The sequence below is a fragment of the Salvelinus sp. IW2-2015 genome, linkage group LG23 (genome assembly GCF_002910315.2).
Source record: "Salvelinus sp. IW2-2015 linkage group LG23, ASM291031v2, whole genome shotgun sequence".
NCBI classification, from domain to species: domain Eukaryota; kingdom Metazoa; phylum Chordata; class Actinopteri; order Salmoniformes; family Salmonidae; genus Salvelinus; species Salvelinus sp. IW2-2015.
The window spans coordinates 42,916,491-42,943,511 of NC_036863.1; the positions used below are offsets into that span (position 1 = coordinate 42,916,491).

The 27,021-nt window shown below is 43.3% G+C and overlaps 1 protein-coding gene across 1 annotated transcript in view; it reads right to left on the bottom strand.

Annotated features, from left to right (window-relative positions):
- The window catches only part of ndst1b (N-deacetylase/N-sulfotransferase (heparan glucosaminyl) 1b), a 102,988-nt gene that overhangs the window by 50,887 nt on the left and 25,080 nt on the right, over positions 1–27,021 (bottom strand). Inside the window, exon 2 of the mRNA XM_023967859.2 lies at positions 20,287–20,469. The gene's annotated coding sequence lies outside the window, so the exon portion shown is untranslated. The remainder of the gene's footprint in view (positions 1–20,286; positions 20,470–27,021) is intronic.

Genomic DNA, 27,021 nt, shown 5'->3' on the forward strand with positions numbered 1-27,021 from the left:
AAATAAAAAAATCWGAGTTCCTCTGTCGAGATGTGAGAACCTTCCAGAAGGACAACCATCTCTGCAGTACTCCACCAAATCAGGTCTTTATAGTAGAGTGGCCAGACGGAAGCCACTCCTCAGTAAAAGGCACATGACAGCCTGCTTGGAGTTTGCCAAAAGGCACCAAAAGGATCTCAGGACCATGGGAAACAAGATTCTCTGGTCTGATGAAACCAAGATTGAACTATTTGGCTTGAATGTCAGGCATCACATCTGGAGGAAACCTGGCACCATCCCAACAGTGAAGCGCGGTGGTGGCAGCATCATGCCGTGTGGATGTTTTTAAGCGGCAGGGACTGGGAGACTAGTCAAGATCGAGGGAACGATGAACAGAGCTAAGTACACAGAGATCATTGAGGAAAACCTGCTCCAGAGCGCTCAGGACCTCAGACTGAGGCGAAGGTTCACCTTCCAACAGGACAACGACCCTAAGCACACAGCCAAGACAATGCGGGAGTGGCTTCGGGACAAGTCTCTGAATCTCCTTGAGTGGCCCAGCTAGAGCCCAGAATTGAAGCCGATCTAACATCTCTGGAGAGACTTGAAAATAGCTGTGCAGCAACACTCCCCATCCAACCTGACAGTGCTTGAGAGGATCTGCAGAGAATGGGAGACACTCCAAATACAGACGTGCTAAGCTTGTAGCGCCATGCCCAAAAAGACTCGAGGCTGTAATCACTGCCAAAGTCGCTTTAACAAAGTATTGAGTAAAGGGTCTGAATACTTACGTAAATATGATATTTTAGCTTATTTTYTTWWATAAATTTGCAAAAAATTATTTAATMMATTTWAGAATAAGGCTGTAATAAAAAAATTAAAAAGGACAAAAGTGAAGGGGTCTGAATACTTTTCGAATGCACTGTATGTTTACAGAGTACTGCAGCTGGGGGAAACACACAACTGCAGACAACTCTTAGTCTACCGCTGTATGGAGATAAATATATGGCAGTTTGGCCTCCTTGAAACCTCGGCCCAGTTCTCTGAAAATGCCATCGCACACACCGCCACCCCCTAAAAAAGTGGCCAATAGCCCTCAAACTGCACCTGTAGATTTGCAACAGTGGAAAACCAATTTGTGCTGACAAGCACAGCAACACAGATGAATTACGGAGAGTTGAGAGGTTATTAGAATCGGCCCATCTGTGGCATCGGTTCAACAAACACAGACTTAAGAAGCAATTAAATAATCACCAGCTAACAGATGGTAGGCCAAGCAAGCGCTGGCATACCTGCCTGCTTTCTTCTCCGTATTGCTTTAGGTGGTTTGTACACAGTCTGCCCTGACGACATTTACTGACACTCAGAGACAAGGCACCATAGTACACACTGCTCACACAGCCCTGATCATAACCACTTGCCAAAACATGAGCTTCCTCTATAGTCTATACCAGCCGTATTCAACTCTTACCCTACGTGGTCCGGAGCCTGCTGGTTTTCTGTCCTACCTGATCATTAATTGCACCCACCTGGTGTTCCGTGAATAAAGCAGTCCCTGATGAGAGGGGAATTATTTTATTTTTTAAATGCAGTGGAACTGGCTTCGGAGGTCCAGAGTTGAGTTTGAGGGATCTATACAGCTGCGTTTGTTATCTTAATGGCTGAAAAAAGAAGTGGTGCGCAGCTCAATTTACAGTGGACAATAAGACGGAAAAGGGGCGAGCTGGGCATTATCAACATCCCCAAACAGCTCCCTTGTGGCCCATTGTTTAAGTCTATGGTCGAAGCATTTCGGACCGCTCATCCTCGCTGGCACTTGTAGTCAACAGTGTCCTGTTTGAAACTCATGACCGCGCATTTAGAAATGGAGCAAATGGCAAATGGAACCACAGGCATGGGCTGCACCACTAACCATTTATCATATCCATTAGCAGGGTTCCCTGTGGAGACGACATACTACTTTATTACATACCAGATGCCATACATTCTTAAGGCTGTGGTGAGAGGGGGGTTGTTTCTCCCATAACTCGGTTCTCACCTCCAACCCTCTCTGGCAAAACCTCATGGGGTGGAAGGGCAAATTGAGTGCTTCCTGAACTATCCATTAGGCCAATAATCTTTACACTACTGGCTTTGACTTTTGGCGCAGTAAAACCGCAACAAGTCTAGACTGTTTTGTAAAAAAAACGAGAAAAAAAAATGCTCTCACTTTAACGGAGCACAGTCAATAAGAACAAAGTAGGAAAAATAGGGCTGCAAGAGTCGACTGAAGGTGCATAGCGGAAACGTTGGAAACGTGTTGATTGCATGCCAGCCTTTTCTCAGAACTCTGAGCGGGAGATAGACAGCGGTGAGATGTATGATCGCACGTCTTCTTGAAAATCTGCGATGCCGTTCTGAAACACTAGGGATGGCTCGGGCTGCAGCGCGCACCTTAAAAACATCCAGATCAATGACACTCACTCGTTGGCTCCTCAAATCAAAAACGCAGGGAGACTGCCGCACCTTATCTCTTCCGCTCTTACCATGAGCAAACACACCACAACCAATATCTCCCGCTTTGCTGGGTCCCTTATCTTAATGACTGAGATTGGCTTACAATTGGACAGATCAGATCAAACTCAATAGCTACTACATATTTGGACCCGGAATAAATAATTATGAGTAATTCAGAATGTGCAAACCTTGCCTTGTCAGTAGGCGCAGAGCGAATGGACATTTTACAGCCGCTTGTAGTCACCAGTCTATTTCCCTTAACCGAGAACAGCAATGTGCTGTTATGCTGAATACTACGAACCCCCATTTCCTCTCCGATTGTGTGTCCACCATGACATGATACTAAACAAGCCCTAGGTTTTTCAAACTACGTATTTTTGATTTTTTTTAGGGGGTAGATCAGCTTTAAAATTGCAGATAGATTGTGGCTTCAATCAATGTTGTTATTGTCTGCATAATTTCCAATCCCCCATATTTATTTTGTAAAATATAGAGTACCAGTCAAAAGTTCCAAGGGTTTTTCTTTATTTTGACTATTTTCTACATTGTAAAATAATAGTGAAGACATCAACACTACGAAATAACACATATGGAATCAAGTAGTAACCAAAGTGTAAAACAAATAAAAATATATTTGAGATTTGAGATTCTTCAAAGTTGCCACCCTTTGCCTTGATGACAGCTTTACACACTATTGGCATTCTCTCAACCAGCTTCATGAGGTAGTCACATGGAATGCATTTCAATTAACAAGTGTGCCTTGTTAAAAGTTCATGTGGAATGTCTTTCCTTCTTATTGCGTTTGAGCCAATCAGTTGTGTTGTGACAAGGTAGGGGTGGTATACAGAAGATAGCCCTATTTGGTATAAGACCAAGTCCATATTATGGCAAGAACAGCTCAAATAAGCAAAGAAAAATGACAGTCCATCATTACTTGAAGACATGAAGGTTAGTCAAAGAGGAACATTTCAAGATCTTTGATAAGAAGTTTCTTCAAGTGCAGTCGCAAAAACCATTATGCGCTATGAAACTGGCTCTCATGAGGAACACAACAGAAAAGGGAGACCCAGAGTACCTTTGCTGCGGAGGATAAGTCCATAAGAGTTACCAGCCTCAGAAATTGCAGGCCAAATAATTGCTTCAGAGTTCAAGTAACAGACACATCTCAACATCAACTGTTCAGAGGAGACTGTGTGAATCAGGCCTTAAAATGGTCAAATTGTTGCAAAGAAACCACTACTAAAAGGACACCAATAAGAAGAGGCTATCTTGGGCCAAGAAACACGACCAATGGACATTAGACCGGTGGAAATCTGTCCTTTGGTCTGATGAGTCCAAATTTGAGAGTTTTGGTTTGAACCGATGTGTCTTTGTGAGACGCAGAGTAGGTGAACGGATGATCTCCGCATGTGTGGTTCCCATCGTGAAACATGGAGGTGGTGGTGTGATGGTGCTTTGCTGGTGACACTGTCTGTGATTTATTTAGAACAAGGCACATTTAACCAGCATGGCTACCACAGCATTTTGCTGCGATGCGCCGCGCCATCCCATCTGGTTTGCACTTAGTGGGACGATCATTTGTTTTCCAACAGGACAATGACCCAAAACACACCTCCATGCTGTGTAATGGCTATTTGACCAAGAAGGAGAGTGATGGAGTGTTGCATCAGATGACCTGGCCTCCACAATTCCCCAACCTCAACCCAATTGAGATGGTTTGGGAGGAGTTGGATCGCAGAGTGAAGGAAAAGCCACCAACAAGTGCTCAGCATATGTTTGAACTCCTTCAAGACTGTTTGAAAAACATTCCTCATGAAACAGATTAGCTCAAACACATTAAGAAGGAAAGAAATTCCCCAAATTAACTTTTAAGAAGGCACACCTGTTAATTGAAATGCATCCCAGGTGACTACATCATGAAGCTGGTTGAGAGAATGCCAAGAGTGTGCAAAGCTGTCATCAAGGCAAAGGGTGGCTACTTTGAAGAATCTCAAATATAAAATGTATGTTCATTTGTTTAACACTTTTTGGTTACTATATGATTCCATATGTCATTTCATAGTTTTGATGTCTTCACTATTATTCTACAACGTAAACCCTTGAATGAGTAGGCGTGTCCAAACTTTTGACTCATAATGTAAATATAAAATTATATATATATTTTCCCCTAACCCTACCATCCCTCGTCTAATTGGAGCAAACTAATGAACAACACTTATGCTTCTACTTCCAGATTATACATACATTTTACAGACACAGGATATTTCACAATAGAGGTTTTCTTTTGGTTCATTTTTAGTCCCATTCTTCACTACGTATTTTGACTACATTCTATTGAAAAATAATGCCAGCTCCCAGAGCAATCCAAAGGATATAGAGGGAGAGGGCATTCCGTGCATTATATCTATGGAGTTAAATACTCACAGCGATTAGAGGCCTTGACTGTACAGTGTGGCCTCACTATCAAGTTACACAGGGGATACAAAGTTACACCACTGTTAAGGTTAAGATGACAAGGCGCTGGGACTGGAGAAGTGGGGCGTCAATGCACTTGGGAGCAATTGGCAACATGGCAACAGCATCTCACTAAAATGGGGTCATTTCACCCTGAAGTTCATCCACTTTAGGCCATTACATTCCCCCTGCTCCAATGGTGTCACAGTTGGGGAGAAGAGGAGATGAAGGGTGGAGTGATGGACTCAAAACGCACAGGGAGTCCAGTCTGGTGGGGAGGGAGGGGGGCCTGCAATAACACTTCGGTGGATGAGGCGCGTTCAGAGGTAGCTGACTGGAGCACACCACAGGGAGAAGACTAAGTGGAAGAGGGCATTTTCCTCAGAACATAAAAATACTATTTTTTCCACTAGACGATCCCCTTTCAGCAGTGGTGTACAAAACGCATTGAAATAGTAATTTGACCCCCCAAAAATTGGAAAATGCAGTCTGTATCCCTGTATACATATTTTATTTATTTAACCGAGTCAGTTAAAAACATATTCTTATTTACAATGACGGCCTACCGGGGAACAGTGGGTTAACTGCCTTGTTCAGGGGCAGAACGACCGTTTTTTACCTTGTCAGCTCGGGGATTCGATCCAACAACCTTTCGGTTACTGGCCCAACGCTCTAACCACTAGGCTACCTGCCGCCTCAATGAACATCGATATTTTTCCCAAGTCGGTAGATTTGAATTTCTATGAACGTGAACAATACTCTCACGACAACACAATCTGTTGGCATTACAGGAACACGAGAAACACAGTTAAATAACATGACTGCTCTTTTTATCCTGAAAGAACGGATACATACAGTGGGGAGAACAAGTATTTGATACACTGCCGATTTTGCAGGTTTTCCTACTTACAAAGCATGTAGAGGTCTGTCATTTTTATCATAGGTACACTTCAACTGTGAGAGACGGAATCTAAAACAAAAATCCAGAAAATCACATTGTATGATTTTTAAGTAATTAATTTGCATTTTATTGCATGACATAAGTATTTGATCACCTACCAACCAGTAAGAATTCCGGCTCTCACAGACCTGTTAGTTTTTCTTTAAGAAGCCCTCCTGTTCTCCACTCATTACCTGTATTAACTGCACCTGTTTGAACTCGTTACCTGTATAAAAGACACCTGTCCACACACTAAATCAAACAGACTCCAACCTCTCCACAATGGCCAAGACCAGAGAGCTGTGTAAGGACATCAGGGATAAATTGTAGACCTGTACAAGGCTGGGATGGGCTACAGGACAATAGCCAAGCAGCTTGGTGAGAAGGCAACAACTGTTGGCACAATTATTAGAAAATGGAAGAAGTTCAAGATGACGGTCAATCACCCTCGGTCTGGGGCTCCATGCAAGATCTCACCTCGTGGGGCATCAATGATCATGAGGAATGTGAGGGATCAGCCCAGAACTACACGGCAGGACCTGGTCAATGACCTGAAGAGAGCTGGGACCACAGTCTCAAAGAAAACCATTAGTAACACACTACGCCGTCATGGATTAAAATCCTGCAGCGCACGCAAGGTCCCCCTGCTCAAGCCAGCGCATGTCCAGGCCCGTCTGAAGTTTGCCAATGACCATCTGGATGATCCAGAGGCTGTCTCTTATACACATCTAGATGTGGACGACTGCACCGTATTGAGGGGAGGATGGATGGGGCCATGTATCGCGAGATCTTGACCAACAACCTCCTTCCCTCAGTAAGAGCATTGAAGATGGGTCGTGGCTGGGTCTTCCAACATGACAACGACCCGAAACACACAGCCAGGGCAACTAAGGAGTGGCTCCGTAAGAAGCATCTCAAGGTCCTGGAGTGGCCTAGCCAGTCTCCAGACCTGAACCCAATAGAAAATCTTTGGAGGGAGCTGAAAGTCCGTATTGCCCAGCGACAGCCCCGAAACCTGAAGGATCTGGAGAAGGTCTGTATGGAGGAGTGGGCCAAAATCCCTGCTGCAGTGTGTGCAAACCTGGTCAAGAACTACAGGAAACGTATGATCTCTGTAATTGCAAACTAAGGTTTCTGTACCAAATATTCAGTTCTGCTTTTCTGATGTATCAAATACTTATGTCATGCAATAAAATGCAAATTAATTACTTAAAAATCATACAATGTGATTTTCTGGATTTTTGTTTTAGATTCCTTCTCTCACAGTTGAAGTGTACCTATGATAAAAATTACAGACCTCTACATGCTTTGTAAGTAGGAAAACCTGCAAAATTGTCAGTGTATCAAATACTTGTTCTCCCCACTGTATATAAAAAAAAAAACTACAAAATGATTAAGAGAAAACAGGCAATTGTTCAGACAATGACAGCTTCAGCCACCAACTTGAGCATATGCGACTAAAGCAGGATTACCACACCAAATATCTACCATAACTACCATATGCACATCGGTCTGTAAAAATAATACCAGACATATAAAATACAACCAAAACGAAATAAAAAGGAGAATAGAAGCCTGGCATGGACTCCGAGCAAGAGTATAGAGGGAGAGCAAGAGAAAGGAGGTGAGAGTGAAAGAGTGGAGAGTCACCTTTACTATTTCATTTGGCTTGGTACAGAGGAAGGCAGGTGAGGGAGGGGTAGTTTAATGTGGCCCCCTCCTCCCCCGCCATTGTAATTGCCAGCTTGCAGAGAATTCCTAAACACAACACGCCATTATTAAAAGGGTACAGGCTAGTACTCAGCCATTCAGATAATTGAGTTGAACAGCAGCTGAAGAGAGTGGCGATGGGGTCTTGTTCGAGCAGTGCCGTGGGGGTAGGGGTGGAGGAGGGAGTGGAGGCGATGGAAACATTTCCGCTCTCTCTCTCTCTTTCACAGCATAACCAACGACGTTCATGGACTTGTGTTCCTGCTTTTTCTTCTCCAAGTGCGTTACGGATATGGAACTAATCTCTTACGTGTCCGTATTTGGCTCCGAGCGTACAATAAAATATTAAATGATGTGAAGACTGCCTTAATGCTCGGGGAGCAGAGATGGAACCCGAAGAGCTGGTGATAAAAAGCAGGGCCTTGCAATAGTAGAATTGTCTGTCTCTCTCCGTCGGTGTGTGTGTGTGTGTGTGTATTCTAAAAGAAAAGGCATGTACACTGAAACAACGTGGAAGACTACCTGTCAGGGTGAAGCAAGCAGGTATTAGGCCAATAAACAGCAGCATCATCTCACTCTCTGAAAGGGGCCCTCCTTTCATCCTCCCTTTCCTGCATTTAGTGCTGAGTGATTAAACAACATTTATTTTATTTTTCATTTTATAAACAAGTAATTGGCCATCATTGGTTGATTTTTTGTAAAATTCCATTTCGTTCAGGGTTTTTCTATGAGCTCAATGTGCAGTTTCTCTAGACATGGCTCTACAGTGCGACCATTTTACTCATATTTGCGGCTAAATATTTTGCTGTGCGACCTGGGAATTTTAATTTAGGAGTACCAGTGAGAATAGAAACATGGATTGTGTGCCATTCAGAGGGTGAATGGGCAAGACAAAGGATTTAAGAGCCTTTGAACGGGGTAGAGTAGYAGGTGCCAGACACACCGGTTTGTGTCAACTGCAACGCGACTGCAACGCTTCAGAGTTTTTCACGCTTGAAGTTTCCCCGTGTGAATCAAGAAATGGTCCACCACCCAAAGGACATCGAGCCAACTTGACAACTGTGGGAAGCATTGGAGTCAACATGGGCCAGCATCCCTGTGGAACACTCGATACCTTGTAGAGTCCATGCCCAGACAAATTGAGCCTGTCCTGAGGGCAAAAAGGGGACACACTCAATGTTAGGAAGTTGTTCTTAATGTTTTGTACACTCAGTGATCATGTGACCGAGAGGGAGAGAGAGCAGTTGCTTGACTGCGTCGCAATATATCTCTGCCTGAAAATACATGATCTAAATGATCGTTGGTATTGATTTTGTCAGACGGCATAAGCAGCAGCTCTACGGAGATGAGATGACGACTTGGAATGAAATAATAAAGTCATCAAATAAAACAAATATATACAACTGTAATATTTTATTAAAGTAATGTGAATAAACTATGGTTAAGCAGTAATGCAGTCATTACCATCATAGCAGTTCTATTGATCGTTTCATTCTGTGTTACAGAAATCAACTCGCATAATACGTAGTGCATTTAATGTAAACATAATAATCGAAACCAAAGTCTGTGATTATTTTGTAATAATCACACTGAAACAGACCTCAAAAAGCACTAAATCGCTCAGCACTACCTGCATCTCTTCCCAATGGGTAGCCAACCCTTTCTCCAACAAGCTTCATCCACTGTCCACTGGGGAGCTCTGCTGTGCTCTCATTAACAACAGCTAAACCAGCTCTGATGTCTGGGCAGCAAAGCAACCTCTCGTGGAACACATTCAGGTCAAATTTAAGGACGGCTGGTGGGGACGACATGCGGTCAACTTTGTAACAGGTGCTGCAGCACATACCCTACCTGCAGAAGAACCAGGCCATTCAGAACACAATTGATCAATCAGGGCAAACAAGGGAGAACAGGGATGACATCAAAGGCTGGCCGCCTGGGGCGAGGTAGAGGGCACTGCAGACCAACACACACACACGCCCAGCACAGAGACCATCTGCCAGCTCGCGGTCTGTCGAGGGGGCATGGATCTAAAGAACACCACACCAGACTGCTGGCGATGCTCAGAATAACCTGCTTAAAGGCTTTTTTCGTCGTTTGCCTCCCTGCTGATCTCTCAAAAAACCCTAACCATGTGTCATTGCATCCAGTGTCAAAGACGCTAATATTTCGAAGAGACCCTATTGACTGTCTTCTCTTTAATTATGTTCCAAAGCTGCATGGCTGTGATTTAGCTCCAGCCTACTACTTAAACGAACACAGCTCCATCCAAGAGTGAGCCTGGCGGTGCTAAGTCAGAGCCGAATACATGCCTATTCCAAATCAAATTATATTTGTCACATGCTCCGGATACAGTGAAATGCTTACTTAGAAGCCCTTAACCAACAATGCAGTTAACCAGGATGCTCTCGATGGTGCAGSTGTAAAACTTTGAGGATCTGAGGGGGAATAGGTTTTGTCGTGCCCTCTTCAAGACTGTCTTGGTGTGCTTGAACCATGTTCATTTGTTGGTGATGTGGGCGTCAAGGAACTTGAAGCTCTCAACCTACTCCACTCCAGCCCCATCGATGAGAATTGGGGCGTGTTCAGTCCTCCTTTTACTGTAGTCCACAATCATCTCCTTTGTCTTGATCACATTAGGCGAGAGGTTGTTGTCCTCGCACCACACGGCCAGGTCTCTGACCTCCTCCCTATAGGCGGTGTGTTGTGTCATCAAACTTAATGATGGTGTTGGAGTCGTGCCTGGCCGTGCAGTCATGAGTGAACAGAGAGTACAGTAGGGGACTGAGCACGCACCCCTGACACTGAACCCAAACCGGCACCATCGCGCATAAATGTATTTTGTCCCCCCACACCAAACGCGATCACGACATGCAGGTTAAAATATCAAAACAAACTCTGAACCAACTATATTAATTTGGGGACAGGTCAAAAAGCATTAAACATTTATGGCAATTTAGCTAGCTAGCTTACACTTGCTAGCTAATTTGTCCTATTTAGCTAGCTTGCTGTTGCTAGCTAATTTGTCCTGGGATATAAACATTGAGTTGTTATTTTACCTGAAATGCACAAGGTCCTCTACTTCACCAATTAATCCACACATAAAACGGTCAACCGAATCGTTTCTAGTCATCTCTCATCCTTCCAGGTTTTTTCTTCTCTTGACTTTAGATTGCGATTGGCAACTTTCATAAATTAGGTGCATTACCACCACTGACCTCGTTCGTCTTTCAGTCACCCACGTGGGTATAACCAATGAGGAGATGGGAGAGGAAGGACTTGCAGCGCGATCTGCGTCAGAAAGAGAACCTTTGCAACGCAGACGTTCGTTGGCACACGAACGAAATAATCTAGATCTCTACATTTATTTTGCAATGCTCGCGTGTAGTCAGCCTGTGAGGGGCCCGCCGTGTTGAGGATCAGAGTGGCGGATGTGTTGTTACATACTAGAGGTCGACCGATTAATCGGTATGGCCGATTAATTAGGGCCGATTTCAAGATTTGGCCGATTTAAATATATATATATTTTTTTACACCTTTATTTAACTAGGCAAGTCAGTTAAGAACACATTCTTATTTTCAATGACGGCCTAGGAACGGTGGGTTAACTGCCTTGTTCAGGGGCAGAACGACAGATTTTTACCTTGTCAGCTCGGGGATTCAATCTTGCGACCTTACAGTTAACTAGTCCAACGCACTAAACACCTGATTACATTGCACTCCACGAGGAGCCTGCCTGTTACGCGAATGCAGTAAGAAGCCAAGGTAAGTTGCTAGCTAGCATTAAACTTATCTTATAAAAAACAATCAATCAATCATAATCACTAGTTATAACTACACATGGTTGATGATATTACTAGTTTATCTAGCATGTCCTGCATTGCATATAATCGATGCGGTGCGCATTCGCGAAACAGGACTGTCGTTGCTCCAACGTGTACCTAACCATAAACATCAATGCCTTTCTTAAAATCAATACACAGAAGTATATATTTTTTAAACCTGCATATTTAGCTAAAAGAAATCCAGGTTAGCAGGCAATATTAACCAGGTGAAATTGTGTCACTTCTCTTGCACGCAGAGTCAGGGTATATGCAACAGTTTGGGCCGCCTGGCTCGTTGCGAACTAATTTGCCAGAATTATACGTAATTATGACATAACATTGAAGGTTGTGCAATGTAACAGGAATATTTAGACTTATGGATGCCACCCGTTAGATGCATCCATGCCACCCGGATGCCACCCGGTTCCGTATTTCACTGAAAGAATAAACGTTTTGTTTTCGAGATGATAGTTTCCGGATTCAACCATATTGATGACCTAAGGCTCATATTTCTGTGTGTTATTATGTTATAATTAAGTCTATGATTTGATAGAGCAGTCTGACTGAGCGATGGTAGGCACCAGCAGCCTCGTAAGCATTCATTCAAACAGCACTTTCGTGCGTTTTGCCAGCAGCTGTCGCTGTGCTTCAAGCATTGCGCTGTTTATGACTTCAAGCCTATCAACTCCCGAGATTAGGCTGGTGTAACCGATGTGAAATGGCTAGCTAGTTAGCGGGGTGCTCGCTAATAGTGTTTCAAACATCACTCACTCTCAGACTTGGAGTAGTTGTTCCCCTTGCTCTGCATGGGTAAAGCTGCTTCGAGGGTGGCTGTTGTCGATGTGTTCCTGGTTCGAGCCCAGGTAGGAGCGAGGAGAGAGACGGAAGCTATACTGTTACACTGGCAATACTAAAGTGCCTATAAGAACATCCAATAGTCAAAGGTATATGAAATACAAATCCTAGAGAGATAAATAGTCCTATAATAACTACAACCTAAAACTTCTTACCTGGGAATATTGAAGACTCATGTTAAAAGGAACCACCAGCTTTCATATGTTCTCATGTTCTGAGCAAGGAACTTAAACGTTAGCTTTCTTACATGGCACATATTGCACTTTTACTTTCTTCCCCAACACTTTGTCTTTGCATTATTTAAACCAAATTGAACATGTTTCATTATTTATTTGAGGCTAAATTGATTATATTAGGTACAATTAAGTGTTCATTCAGTATTGTTGTAATTGTCATTATTACAAATAAATATAAAAAACATATTTAAAGAAATTAAAACATTTAAAATCGGCATCGGCTTCATTTTGGTCCTCCAATAATCAGTATCGGTGTTGAAAAATCATAAATCGGTCGACCTCTATTACATACCCTTACCACCTGGGGGCAGCCCGCCAGGAAGTCCAGGATCCAGTTGCAGAGGGAGGTGTTTAGTCCAAGCGTCCTTAGCTTAGTGATTTAGTATTTCCCCAACACATTCTGATACACTACAGCTATTTGGTGTGAAAGACAGTTCAACGATTCTATATGACACATGGACATTTTAGGATAGTTATTGGAAAACATGGTTATCACGATGTGCTCCCACTCAATCAAGCGTTTACGTATTCTGTGTGAGTATAGGCCCATTTTCAGGGGTAAAGCCAAAGGCAAGTAAAACTCACACTAGAGTGCTGCTGCTGACCTCTTGTCTCCTCAGCTCTATCGAGCCTTTCTACCCGTAAAAGCCAACCTTCTGACTGGCTTGTCAGTATGAACTATCACACTGGCCTCTGCAGTTTAGTGCCACCTGGGTCCCATCAGTTTAGTGGATGTCCTCGGCATCTTTTCTCCTGTGTGAGCATTTGTGTTTTAAACTCCCCCCTGAGGGTTAGAAAGCTCTGAGCTGGTGGTTTGGAACGAGGCCCGAGAGCCACAGGTACTGAGTCAGGGAAAGGGACTGAGGCTAGGCGCCCAGGCTACGGCCAGACAGACAGCAGCCGTCAGTTCCCCTGCTCTGGGCCAAGTCCAAAGAATCGCCTTTTAAAATGTTCATGGATTGTAGGCCGGGTGAAAGAATGAGTGAAAACAAAGAGTGTAGAAGATGTACCATGTCTATTTGGATATGCATTTAGCCCATGCGTCGGTAGTTGTGTGCTTGCATATGTTTTTCTGAGAGACTGCTCATTCATTATTCATGTGCAATCATGATAGCGACGGCCTCAGAAGTTTTTATGACTGGAAAACAAGTCTCCACACTCGAGTCAACTAAGCACATCTCTATCTGCAGCTATTCTACGGCGGAGTAGGTGAGATTTGCCTGTGCCGACTACGGAGTTACTGGTCCACTTATGATCAAAAGGACCTCAAGAGGTCTTGAATATGCATCATCTGACAAAGTTATGTCTGTCCAGACTGGCTAACCTCCAGCCTGAAGAAGCCCTGCAGGATCCGGCAGTGTTGCGAGTTAGTCCCGGCACAGCAACCGGCTCCAGGAGATGCCTTTCTCTCACATTAATTATTCAAACCTGCCAATTGCTTTCAATTATTCATGGAAGTTCATAATTCATCCTCCTCCATCACTTCCCTATAGAAGGTGAAGAACATTTCAAGTTGGTGAGAGAGACATTTTGTCTATGAGCCAAAATGCAATTTATTTCATTAACGCAGTACACATGAATAGTCAAAAAACTTACCTGTGGTGTCCTACAACAATAACTTTGTATTTGTTAACACCAGACATTTTGAAATTGTGTTCCTAAGAGGATATGAATAGACTGGGTAATACGTCAACCCAACAACAGGCTACTATTAAATAAAAGCAACATCTCTTTGAGAACGAATAAACTCAAAACAGCTAGATCAGGGATGGGCAACAATTGATGGGGGTGGAGGCCACGGGAAAAAAATCRTGGGGGGGGGGGGGGGGCGCAAWTGCTCGTGGGTCTGCATACCCACATCCATACCCACACATGCAGTCAGAGCCAGCCCTAGCCTTTTGGGGGCCCCAAGGAAAATGTGATTTTTTAGAGTGAATTTCCTACAATTCTACACATGTTTACATTTTGCAGTTTTAAAGCAAGTTCGCTGCAAATCTACACATTTTGCCATATGGCGGTGATAAGATTTCACAATTTTATAATTTATTACAATTCGATGCATTTTGCCATGGGGCTGAGAGAAAAATGAGTTTTACAGCAAATTTTATGAACTTCTACACATTTTGCTAAAGGGTGGAGAGAAATGCTTGCCGTTTTTAATATGATATGACTGATAGTGACAAAAAAATCTAATGAGGGCACCCCTGATTGGTAAGTTGACCATGATTACTAAAAGTTTAGATAGCTGGTCGTAGTGCTTAATTTGAGCTGGAACCTGACGGAACAGAAACCGGCACCTCAATTTTGAACCGTTTTGTTCCGGAACCCATTTGCCAGGATCTAGTACCTCTCTTAGCATGAAAGATATTTTTCACTTGTTTGCAATGTAAAAATTATAATGAAATCAGAGTTAATTAAAGTTACCTCCTAAAAAAATACAATGTGAAAACATGCCTGATATTCTTAGAATTGATTTGTGTTAGACTTGGCCCGAGTTTATGGTTTGCACAACATTGTGGTTTTGAGAGAGAGAGAAGTGTGCTTCTATCTAAGAGAACTAGAATGAGACTCACGTTCTATGATCTCGCTCCCTCTCTCTGGTCTGACAGACATGAGCCTGAAACTGTCATCTCACCAGCGTTGCACTTCATCATTTATTTCCTTATAGAATCATGACCGCGGGAAGCTGCTTGAGGTGCCGCAGCACCCCAGATAAATTKAAATACATTTGCCAAAGTTATAGAATTACTGTGGTCTGTTCAGAAATAAAATGAAATAGTTCAGAATACTACACCAGGTGTAGGACTATAATTTAGCCACAGTATATCAATAACTTATTTTTCTAAAATTGCCTAGTTGTGGACTGTGTGTAGCTCAATCACAAGGCATGGCTACAGATGGGAATGTGCATCAAATCTGTCAGTGAACTCAAAACAGGCATTTCACAATATTTCAAATACAATCGCAGGGGAAACAGGTTGGAAAGCAAATGGATTCTGCTGAAAAGAGAAAACTAATTCTGTCTATAACAGGCCTTGAATTTCCCAGGGGCATCGACGGCCATGTCCATCAATGTCCCCTTGTGGCCGTAATACCCCCTAAACAAAAATCTATGCCTTGTGCCGAATAATAATAATTATATGCAAATCTATTCAAAATTCGAATCAAACACTTCATGAGAGCCCATGAGCTCATGTTGCGCAACATTTCTAAAGGCTATGCAATTGTGGTAGAAAAACAGAGTGATGGCCTCTACTAAATAGAGGAGGATCTCATCAGCTTTCTATAGGCTAGGCCTAATATAATTTATTTTTAAACTTTCCTAATATTAAGCACATTGCTTATATTTCCAGCAGGAGAAAACACTACCTGGATGGCATGAAAATGAACCACGGGAAAAGCGTCCTCCATTCGCTATTTAAGTGCATTTATTTTTCCCTGCTAACCCTGTTGTTTCGATACAGGTGCATGATAATGGTCCATTAAAAATCATAACAAATGTCACACATATATTATTTAGTATATGTAAAGATTAAATCAAGAATAGTCTGATGGGTGACAATATTACAACATTCACAATTGATAGGCTATCACTTGATAGTATATAATGAATGATGACCAGCATAAGAAACAATGCCATTTTTTTGCGACTTGTACGAATCATACTCGCACACCTCATGTAGCCTAGCCCATAGGCCTATATGTTTTGATTAGGTTTGAATCACAACTAAAGTGGACAAATAACTTCTTAAAATTAAGCACTTTATTCGCTTTACGCTTTTCACCATAAAATGCACCTTTAAAATAAAAGCATTACATGCATAATTGCATTTGCAGTCACTTTTGATAATGGTGTTTTCCGCTAATGGAACATTTGCTCTTATAGCCTATAACCATGTGCGCATTGCTGCGCTTATAATGTGAAGAAATAGCCTAAAGGTTAATCAACATTTTAAGCTAAAAGTTCTGATCTGTAGCATCAGCCACATTGCATCAAAACGTTTTTTTTGATGCTAGTGGTTGTATTAGTTTGGGATCTATCGCATCCCACAACTGTCCCAGGCTGTTTGGAATATTTATTTCTCGCACAGAATAGGTCGACTTTTGTACTATGGGGGATAGTAGATTGTTGCTGTTTGTTAGGCCTACTCATCTTGTTGGCTGACAAGTACATGTGAACAGTGCATCCAATATCTTCAATATGCACCTCGGAATTGGATAAGGACGCGCACAGTTGCGTCCCCGATGTGTCGGTCTTCACTTGTAGCCTGTGAGAGAGACCCGAACACGTGATGGAGAGACACTTCGAATTGTGCAGCACACTCAGGGAGAAGGGCACAATGCAGCTCTCCTGGGCGCAAAAGTCATGGATTTTTTAGGGTGCATTACGGCCACAAAGGGGATGCTGGCTTGAAATTCGAGGCATTATCAAGTGCTTGTCAAATTGTGAATGGAGACTACTGGTGTACTACTGCGCAAAAAACAAAGCAGACCTCATGCCTTTCAAGCAAGTTTTTTCAAAATCATCAGTAGTCTCACCATGTAATCTTACAATGTACTAAAAATCAAAACATACAGCCCAACGTTTGTAAAACTACTAAAGTTACAGTAATAACTCTAAATTAAGCAGATGGGCGTACCCATTTCTTTGTTAACAGCTCAACACAGAATAGCCGCATGATAGATCCCAAATTAATACAACCACTGTAGGCTACAATTTAAAACAAAAACAAAAAAGCAATGAAGCTGATGTTTAGATCATAAGGTTTAGCTTACATTATAAGTGCAGCAATGCGCACACGGCAGTAGGCTAACTGCAATTATCAGAAAAACACTGTTCTCAAAAGCGCACCGCAAATGCGAGCGGTTTCATTTGACAGATTTTTTAAAATCCTTTAGAGATTTGGAAAGACGGAAAATCTCATTTCTATTTTTCCCTGTTTATCATAAGTGTTGGGGGGAAAAGAAACTGTCAATAATCAACTGACTGGCTTTCTTGAGGTCTAAAGTATTCTCTCTGGTATGCAATCTGGTTTCCGCTCAGGTTATGGATGTGTCACTGCAACCTTAAAAAGGTCCTCAATGATGTCACCATTGCCTTTTATTCTAAGCAATGTTGTGCTGCTATTTTTATTGACTTGCCAAAGCTTTTGATACGGTAGACCGTACCATTCTTGTGGGCCGGCAAAGAAGTATTGATGTATCTGAGGGGTCTTTGGCCTGGTTTGCTAACTACCTCTCTCAAAGAGTGCAGTGTATAGTCAGAACATCAGCCACTGCCGGTCACCAAGGGAGTACCCAAAGGCTCCATCCTAGGCCCCACTCTCTTCTCAATTTACATAAACAACATAGCTCAGGCAATAGGAAGCTCCATTTATATGCAAATKATACAGTCTTATACTCAGCTGGCTCCTCCCTGGATTTTGTGTTAAAGGCTCTACAAAAAAGCTTTCTTAGTGTCCAGCAAGCTTTCTCTGCCCATAACCTTGTTCTGAACACCTCCAAAACAAAGGTAATGTGGTTTGGCAAGAAGAATGCCCCTCTCCTCACCAGTGTGATTACTACCTCTGAGGGTTTAGAGCTTGAGGTAGTCACCTCATACAAGTACTTGGGAGTATGGCTAGAGGGTACACTGTCCTTCTCTCACCACATAGCAGAACTGCAGGCTAAGGTTAAATCATTGACTTGGTTTACTCTATCGTTAATCACTCCTCTTTCCCCCCAGCTGCCAAACTAACCCTGATTCAGATGACCATCCTACCCATGCTAGATTACGGAGACGTCATTTATAGATTGGCAGGTAAGGGTGCTCTCGAGCCGCTAGATGTTCTTTACCATTCGGCCATCAGATTTGCCACCAATGCTCCTTATTGAACACATCACTGCACTCTATACTACTTTGTAAACTGGTCATCTCTGTACACCCGTCGCGAGAACCCCTGGTTGATGCTTATTTATAAAAACCTCTTAGGCCTCAATCCCTATCTGAGATACCTACTGCAGCCCTCATCCTCCACATACAACACCCGTTCTGCCAGTCACATTCTGTTAAAGGTCCCCAAAGCAGTTCGCTGCAGCTAGTGACTTGAACGAGCTGCAACAAACACTAAACTGGACAGTCATCTAAATCTCTTCATTCAAAGACTCACGGACAGCCGGCTGCGACATAGCCTGGACTCGAACCCAGAATCTCTAGTGGCTAGCGATGCAGTGCCTTAGACCACTGCGCCACTCGGGAGGCCCCAATCATGGACACGCTTCTTGACAGTTGTGGCTGCTTTGCGTGATGTATTGTTGTCTCTACCGTCTTGCCCTTTGTGCTGTTGTCTGTGCCCAATAATGTTCGTACCATGTTTTGTGCTGCTACCACAATGTGCTGCTTCCATATTGTTCTGCTGCCATGCTATGTTGTCGTCTTAGGTCTCTATGTAGTCTTAATTGTTAATCCCAGCCCCCGTCCCCACAGGAGGCCTTTTGGTAGGCCGTCATTGTAAATAAGAATCTGTTCTTAACCAACTTGCCTAGATAAATAAGGGTTAMATTTTTAAAAAACTATAAAAAAAAAAATTGTCAGTGAAACCGGAATGCTTTTTTAGGACTATAATTTCCTCCTCCCACCAGTTGGCCATCCCTGAGCTAGACAGACCAATCAATACCKTGGCAATGGTCCAAATGGACAAGGGTATTTTGACCGCTCTATTTTAGTTATCCTTTTGCCCAAGTCCAATATTGCATTTGCACTCAAAACCCAATACTCTATTTCCTGCATTTGATGCTATCCAATAGTGTGAACTGCTTCTCCAAGTTGACGGGATCTTTTGTGTAAATGTACCAAGATCAAGACCCCAAGGTTAGAATGCCTGTTGAACAAGCTGCTACTAGCATACCACTGGTACACAACTCCAGCCCAAATGGCAAGTGATGGGTACAGGCACTTCCACCTCCCACTTAAGCACTGGGTGCATTGTCTTATTAGTGGAGGGAGGCCTAGATCTGCCACATCTGCCATTCAAACAAATCATTCTCTCTTCCATTCTCAGAGAGGGTTTGGTAAATGCAAAGCTTTGAGCTTTTGAATCATGGTGTCCAGGGTTGGAAATGAACACCGACCATCTGCCAAATGCGGGTAGATTTTGTCATTGGCGGGTAAGAATGCCTATTTCACCAGCCACACTGGCGGGTGGTCACAMAGCATTGAGGGAACAGTGTTTTTTTAATCCAAAACCCATATGTAGAAGTTGGTCAAATTGACAAGAAAGGCTACTAAAGTGTGACTTTGTCTTTGTGTTTTCTTTGGCCAGTTACATCGTTTTGTTCACGTTAGGTTGTTTTTCAATGTTAGTTCGAGTTTGCTGCAACTTTCTGCTGCTAGGAAGACAAGATTGTTTTTTACATCCCAGAAAAGGGAGTGCCCAACACGGTTACAGCCCATCCCTTAAAGGGGCAGTGGAATTTTTTGGTCTCACCTAATGATTGTGCTTGATTGAGCATGGATCACTCTGCAAAACTTTAATTCACTAACTTTTAGTCATCGTTCTCCTAGATTTGCGTGCTTCTACATTTCTACTTAGGAACACATCATGTACTCATTGTACAAAAATCCCTTAGTCCATTAGTTTCTCCATGACACCCTCATTCCCATTGAACTGATCTCAGGATGAAAACTAAGCCTTGTCTGAGGCCAGAGTGGCCCATAGGGCAGGACCCTCTCTCTCCTGTTTACCTAGAGTGAGGGAGCTTGATGTAGCCTACACCCCCTGGACAGGACACTAGTCARGATAAAAGTTCTTACCCTTTTCCAAACAGTGGAGTGAGTGTAGGGGKATCTTCCCTAGAAGTCCCCAGCCACAGCGCAGTGGTACTCTGTCTTCTGGAAGAGCATCAGATACAAAAGACGCTTCAAGTCAAGTCAGGGGACCCTGGTGCACTTGGTGATGTGGACTAATGTTCCTCTGGGACGCACCACAGTCAGGCACTAAGAGGAAAAACACAAGGGGAAGACATTCATTAAAATGAAATATAATATATAAACAATAATAATAATAATAATATAAGCCATTTAGCAGACACTTTCATCGAAAGCGATTTACATGCATGGTTCTTTTTTTTTGTCCCGGGAATCAATCCCACTATCCTGGCATTGCAAGCGGCCCGCTCTACCTAACTGAGCTACAGAGGACCGCCCTTGCAACGCATGTAGCCTACGCATGAGAAGAGTCTGTATGGAGGACGCAGAGCAACATTGGTTTAAGAGTAGGGGGGGGAAAAAAGCTCCATTGCAGATAATTATGACATAGGAGGGGTTACACATCAACAGTCATGTGGGTTGGGACAACATGGCATAGCTTGTATCAGATGTAACTATATTGTTGTCGCTTTCATGAAAATACTTATCAAGCGKACCTACATTCAAGACAATTGAATAACACATTTGATTGCACTGGTATATACCAAAGTGATTATCATTGTCAATGTTAACACTGTACAGGTTCCTGCAATTCAACCCTGCTGATATGGTGTTCTCTACGGTTTAATTACCTAAACACCCTGGCTTAAGATAGAGGAAAGAGTACCGTTTTAAACAGCAGTTCCAGCAGCCGTCAGATTACAAGTGGGTCTACTCAAATCGCTCTGTCTTCTGTGCATACCAGCGCAATAACAAGAATCAAAGCGTAATCGGGAATAAGGCGGTGTTAATTTTGGCGTTTTTTTAAACATTTTTTTATTTTTAGATTTAGTCTAATCTTAGTCACATTTTTGTTATTTGAATAATGATTTAGTCTAGTTAGTGTCAAAACGATGAAAGAAAGTTGGCCATTTTAGTAAACTAAATGCCATTTAATGAGTCACATTTTTATTGCCTCAGGAACATACAGTAAACATAAATCACTGAGTTCCACGTGCACAAACATACATAGCCTAGTCCTCCCCAAAAKACTTCTTGACAGGCTCCAGACTAACATTTTCCCCTGGTGTCACTAACTTTCAGTTGGTGGCACCAGCCCAYGATTTGGTMACACCAACTTTTTYCCCACGGCGTCACACAATAGAAAACATTTGTGATCRTTCACCTTACRAAGTCATTCACAGTGCTTTAGATTGTACAAGAAATAAGCTGTTTCATCCAACATGCATGACTCAACATATTTCGATGTGCAACCGAATCCAGTGGTTGCCATGAATTGTGGGTTGACAATATTGTTATTATATTTGACTGTTGAAATAGGGCTCCAGAATTTTCTGAATTTTGTTGTTCAATAGCGATGAATTTGCCTACATCTTTATGTGCAGTAATATCATAGGCAAAGTTATTTTTGTGGCCAATTCACCACGAGGAAGTGAAAACTCGAAATACATTAGCTAGATCGCTCACCCTAAATATAATACCCACTGCTAGTAATCATGTCTTAATTGAATTTAACAGTACATTTAAATGGCCAACGTTGCAGTTGTAGCTTGCTACCCTGTGCAATGGCCGATGTGCAATTGCGCATTTCGTATCTTAAAGCCGTATCAAATATCTTGGTTTAAAAAAAATAGTTGCTATTGAGGCGCTCAATATTAAGAAATGACAAACAGAAAGTATACACCCATAGAAAACTGAGAACAGTGTCTTCCAAAGACGTGCATTTCCCGCAATTGGATTTTGAAATGTTATAGAATCAGAAGCCTTTTTTCTCTCTCTCTCTCCAGAGTGCACATCAAGCAGATTGCTCATCACAGCAGCAGGCCCCAGCGAAACAGGCCCAGGGGCTAGGCAGACACTTTCATTAAAGGAATCATGGGGATAATGCACTTTAAATGCTAGACCAAATCATGGTTTCAGCCTCGCCCCAAAAACCAAGACGTTTCGAAACTTGTCAGTGTACTCGCACAGCCATGTCAAAAGGGTCATAGTCAAAGTTCTGTAGTGGTCTGAGAGTGCTAGCTAGTAGTTTGCTGGAACCTATCAATCTGATATTACCTCAACATATACACCAAGTGTACAAAACATTAAGAACACCTTAATAACATTGAGTTGCACCTCCCCCATTTCGAGCTTAGAATAACCTAAATTCGTCTAGGCATGGACTCTTCAACGTGTCGGAAGCTTTCCACAGGTATAATGGCCCATGTTGACKCCAATGACTACCMCAGTTGTGTCACGTTCGCTGGTTGTCCTTTGGGTAGTGGACCATTCTTGATACACACAAGAAACTGTTGAGCGTGATAAACCCAGAAGCGTTGCAGTTCTTGACACAAACCGGTGCTTGACTACCACCCTCTGAATGGCACACATTCACAAAACACATTTTATTTGTCACATGCGTCAAATACAAYAGATGTAGACCTTAGTAAAATGCTTACTTACAAGCCTTAACCAACAATGCTTTAAGAAGGGGCATCCCGAGTGGCGCAGTGGTCTGAGACACTGCATCGCAGTTGGTAGCTAGAGATCCTGGTTCGCGTCCAGGCTGTCGCAGCAGGCCGCGACCGGGAGACCTATGGGGCAGCGCACAATTGTCCCAGCAGCGTCCGGGTTGGGGGAGGGTTTGGCTGGCAGGGTTGTCCTTGTCCCATCGCGCTCTAGCATCTCCTGTGGCGGGCCGGGCGTATGCACACGGTTGCCAGGTGTACGGGGTTTCCTCCGACACATTGGTGTGGTTGGCTTCCGGGTTAAGCTGGCATTGTGTCAAGAAGCAGTGCGGCTTGGTTGGGTCGTGTCATGTTTCGGAGGACGCATGGCTCTTGACCTTCACCTCTCCTGAATCCGTACGGGAGTTACAACAATGAGACTAACTACCAACTGGATACCACGAAATTGGGGATAAAAAGGGGTAAAAGTAAAAAATTCAAGAACAAAAACATGTTAAGTAAAAATAAAAATATGAAAATCAAACAAATAATTAAACAGCAGCAGTAAAATAAAAGCAATAGCGAGGCAATATACAAGGGGAACGAGTTAGTTGAGGAAATTGAGGTAATATGTACATGTAGGTAGAATTAAAGTGGCTAATGCATAGATAAACAGCGTAAAAGAGGGGTCTGGGTAGCCTTTTGATTAGCTGTTAGCTGCAGCCCTTTGGACCTAGACTTGGCGCTCCGATACCGCTTGCCGTGCGGTAGCAGAGAGAACAGACTATGACTAACAATTTTTAGGGCCTTGTATAGAGGTCCTGGATGTTGGGAAGCTTGGCCCCAGTGATGTACTGGGCCGTACGCACTACCCTCTGTAGTGCCTTGCGGTCAGAGGCCGAGCAGTTGCCATACCAGGCATTGATGCAACCAGTCAGGATTCACTCGATGGTGCAGCTGTAGAACCTTTTGAGAATCTGATGACCCATGCCAAATCTTTTCAGCCTCCTGAGAGAGAATAGGTTTTGTCGCGCCCTCTTCACGACTGTCTTGGTGTGCTTGGGCCATGATAGTTTGTTGGTGATGTGGGAACCAAGGAACTTGAAGCTCTCAACCTCCGCAACTGCAGCCCCGTCGATGAGAATGGGGGTGTGCTCGGTCCTCCTTTTACTGTAGTCCACAATCATCTCCTTTGTCTTGATCACGTTGAGGGAGAGGTTGTTGTCCTGGCACCACACAGCCAGGTCTCTGACCTCCTCCCTACAGGCCCTCTCATCGTTTTTGGTGATCAGGCCTACCACTGTTGTGTCATCAAACTTAATGATGGTGTAGGAGTCGTGCCTGGCCGTGCAGTCATGAGTGAACAGGGAGTAGTGGAGGGGAGTGAGCACACACAGTTAAGGATCAGTGTGGCGGACGTGTTTTTACCTACTTTTACCACCTAGGGGGCGGCCCATCAGGAAGTCCAGGATCCAGTTGCAGAGGGAGGTGTTTAGTCCCAGAGTCCTTAGCTTAGTGATGAGCTTTCAGGGCACTATGATGTTGAACGCTGTCTCAAGGCTTAAAAATCCTTCTTTAACCTGTCTCCTCCCCTTCATCTACAATGATTTGAAGTGGATGTAACAATTKACATCAATAAGGGATCATAGCTTTCGCCTGGATTCACCTCGTCAGTCCCATGGAAAGAGGTGCTCATAATGTTTCGTGCACTCAGTGTATATTGGGATGATACGCTTTCAGATGTCGAGGTTGGTAGTATTTTCCCTGTCAATTTTCTGTCTTTTWAAAAAATGTATTTGTTTACCTTTATTTATCTAGGGAAGTCAGTTAAGAACAAATTCTTATTTACAATGACAGCCTACAGGGAGAGCAGTGGGTTAACCTGCCTTCGGGGACAGAACGACAGATTTTTACCTTTGCCAGCTTGGGGATTCGATGCAGCATCCTTTCGGTTATTGGCCCAACGCTCTAACCACAAGGCTACCTGCCGCCCTTTCTCCCGCGGAAATGTGGCTTTTGGTCTTGTTTGAATCTGTGGCTCCAAACAAAAATGTGACTCCAAACATCGCCCATTTTTCTACAAGGAGATTGTACCACCGGGAGAGCAGCCACGGCGTGTGCCTTATCAAATGATTTGTTGCCGCCAGATTGGAGAACAGTTGCGGGCGAGTGAATGACCTGGGCATGGTACACTGTATACAAAAGTATGTGGACACCCCTTCAAATTAGTGGATTTGGCTATTTCAGCCACACCCATTGCTGACATGTGTATAAAAATCGAGCACACAGCCATGCAATCTCCAAAGACAAACTTCGGCAGTAGAATGGCTCGTGCTGAAGAGCTCAGTGACTTTCAAAGTGGCACCCGTCATAGGATGCCACCTTTCCAACAAGTCAGTACGTCAAATTTCTAGGAGCAACAACGGCCCAACCTTGAAGTGTTAGAACACAAAAGCTCACAGAACAGGACCGCCGAGTGCTGAAGCACGTAAACATTGTCTGTCCTCGGTTGCAACATTCACTACCGAGTTCCAAACTGCCTCTGGAAGCAACGTCAACACAAGAGCTGTTTGTCGGGAGCCTCATGAAATGGGTTTCCATGGTCGAGCAGCCGCACACATGCCTAAGATCACCACRCGCAAAGCCAAGCATCGGCTGGAGCGATGTAAAGCTCGCCGCCATTGGACTCTGGAGCAGTGGAAAYGCGTTCACTGGAGTGATGGATCATATTCACCATCTGGCAGTCCAACGGATGAATCTGGGTTTGGCGGGTGCCAAGAGAACGCTACCTGCCCAAATATATAGTRMCTGCTGTAAAGTTTGGTGGAGCAGGAATAATGGTCTGGGGCCATTTTTCATGGTTTGGGCTAGACCCCTTAGTCCAGTGAAGGGAAATCTTAACGCTACAGCATACAATGACATTCTAGGCGATTCTGTGCTTACAACTTTGAGGTAAGTTTGTGAAAGGCCCTTTTCTGTTTCAGCATGTTATAACAGAAAAGGGGGGACCAACTCCATATTAATGCTTATGATTTTGGAATGAGATGTTTGACAAGCAGGTGTCCACATACTTTTGGTCATGTGGTGTATTTATTTTCCACTAACAGCATTGCAACATTGCAATTCTGCCTTACAATTCTGTTAAATAGGCTTGGGCGGTATCCAGATTTTCATATTGTTCATGTCCTCTCATCCCGGGATTTACGGTATTACCTACATAGCACACAAGGGGGCGCTAAAAATGCAAGAAAAGTCCATTGGGTCTCTTATCAGAATGCTAACTAAATTAGCGCAAACTAAATGGCAAAATCACAGATGCTGCTAGCTAATCTCGCCCTCTCGCTCTAGAACAATACTGCTCACTTACATAACACTACCAACACACACTCGGTGTTGGACATGTGGTTAATGGTTACTGGGCAGATCACAATACAGGGTTTGAAAGATCTAACTGGGTAACCAAAAAGCCCAGCCTTTTGAAGTAAAACATGCCATTTTCCTGTTATGATAGAAACCCATATGGGATGGGTTCTATTTAAAATGCTAACAAACAAACAGTCTTTGCCAATGACCACGCTTGTCCCAGTGAAAAGGTTACGGGATGGTCCACGTCCCTGGCAATTTACTGGGACCACAAGGTCTCATCTGCCTGACCTGCTGACAGCCAGCATGCCTCCCCATCGTGACAACTTTCCATCGAACATGCCAAATGACAGTGAGCATGAGCAGATTAAAAACATACTTATATTCCATGGGGAGAGAGAGGGGGGGGGGGGATACGGGTAGCATGCAGAAGGTTATTTCAGCTGTTCAGGGCCCCTTTATTTTGGGTTGACATCTGTCATTTTTAGAGTAACGTAACACTTCGGAGGTGAGAGAAGGGGACAGCCACACACAGCCAACAATAACAAAAGCACTCTGGACAGCAGTCAGAACTCACAGCTGACACCATCTGTCACCAGCTCTGGTGGTAATGTCTGATTGTTTTGTCCTTGGTTTCAGGATATGAGGCATTTATCTATAAAACAAATAAGAAATCCCAAATTCTCTATCCCACAAATAGAGCTATCAGATTWWTTTWTTTATTTTTTTAAATGCTGTTGGCAAAATGTATAATATCGTTAGCTTAACGCAATTGCTGTTTGTCTGCAGGAACTACTCGCCAGCTCTTCTCAAAAGCAGGGAAATAGAC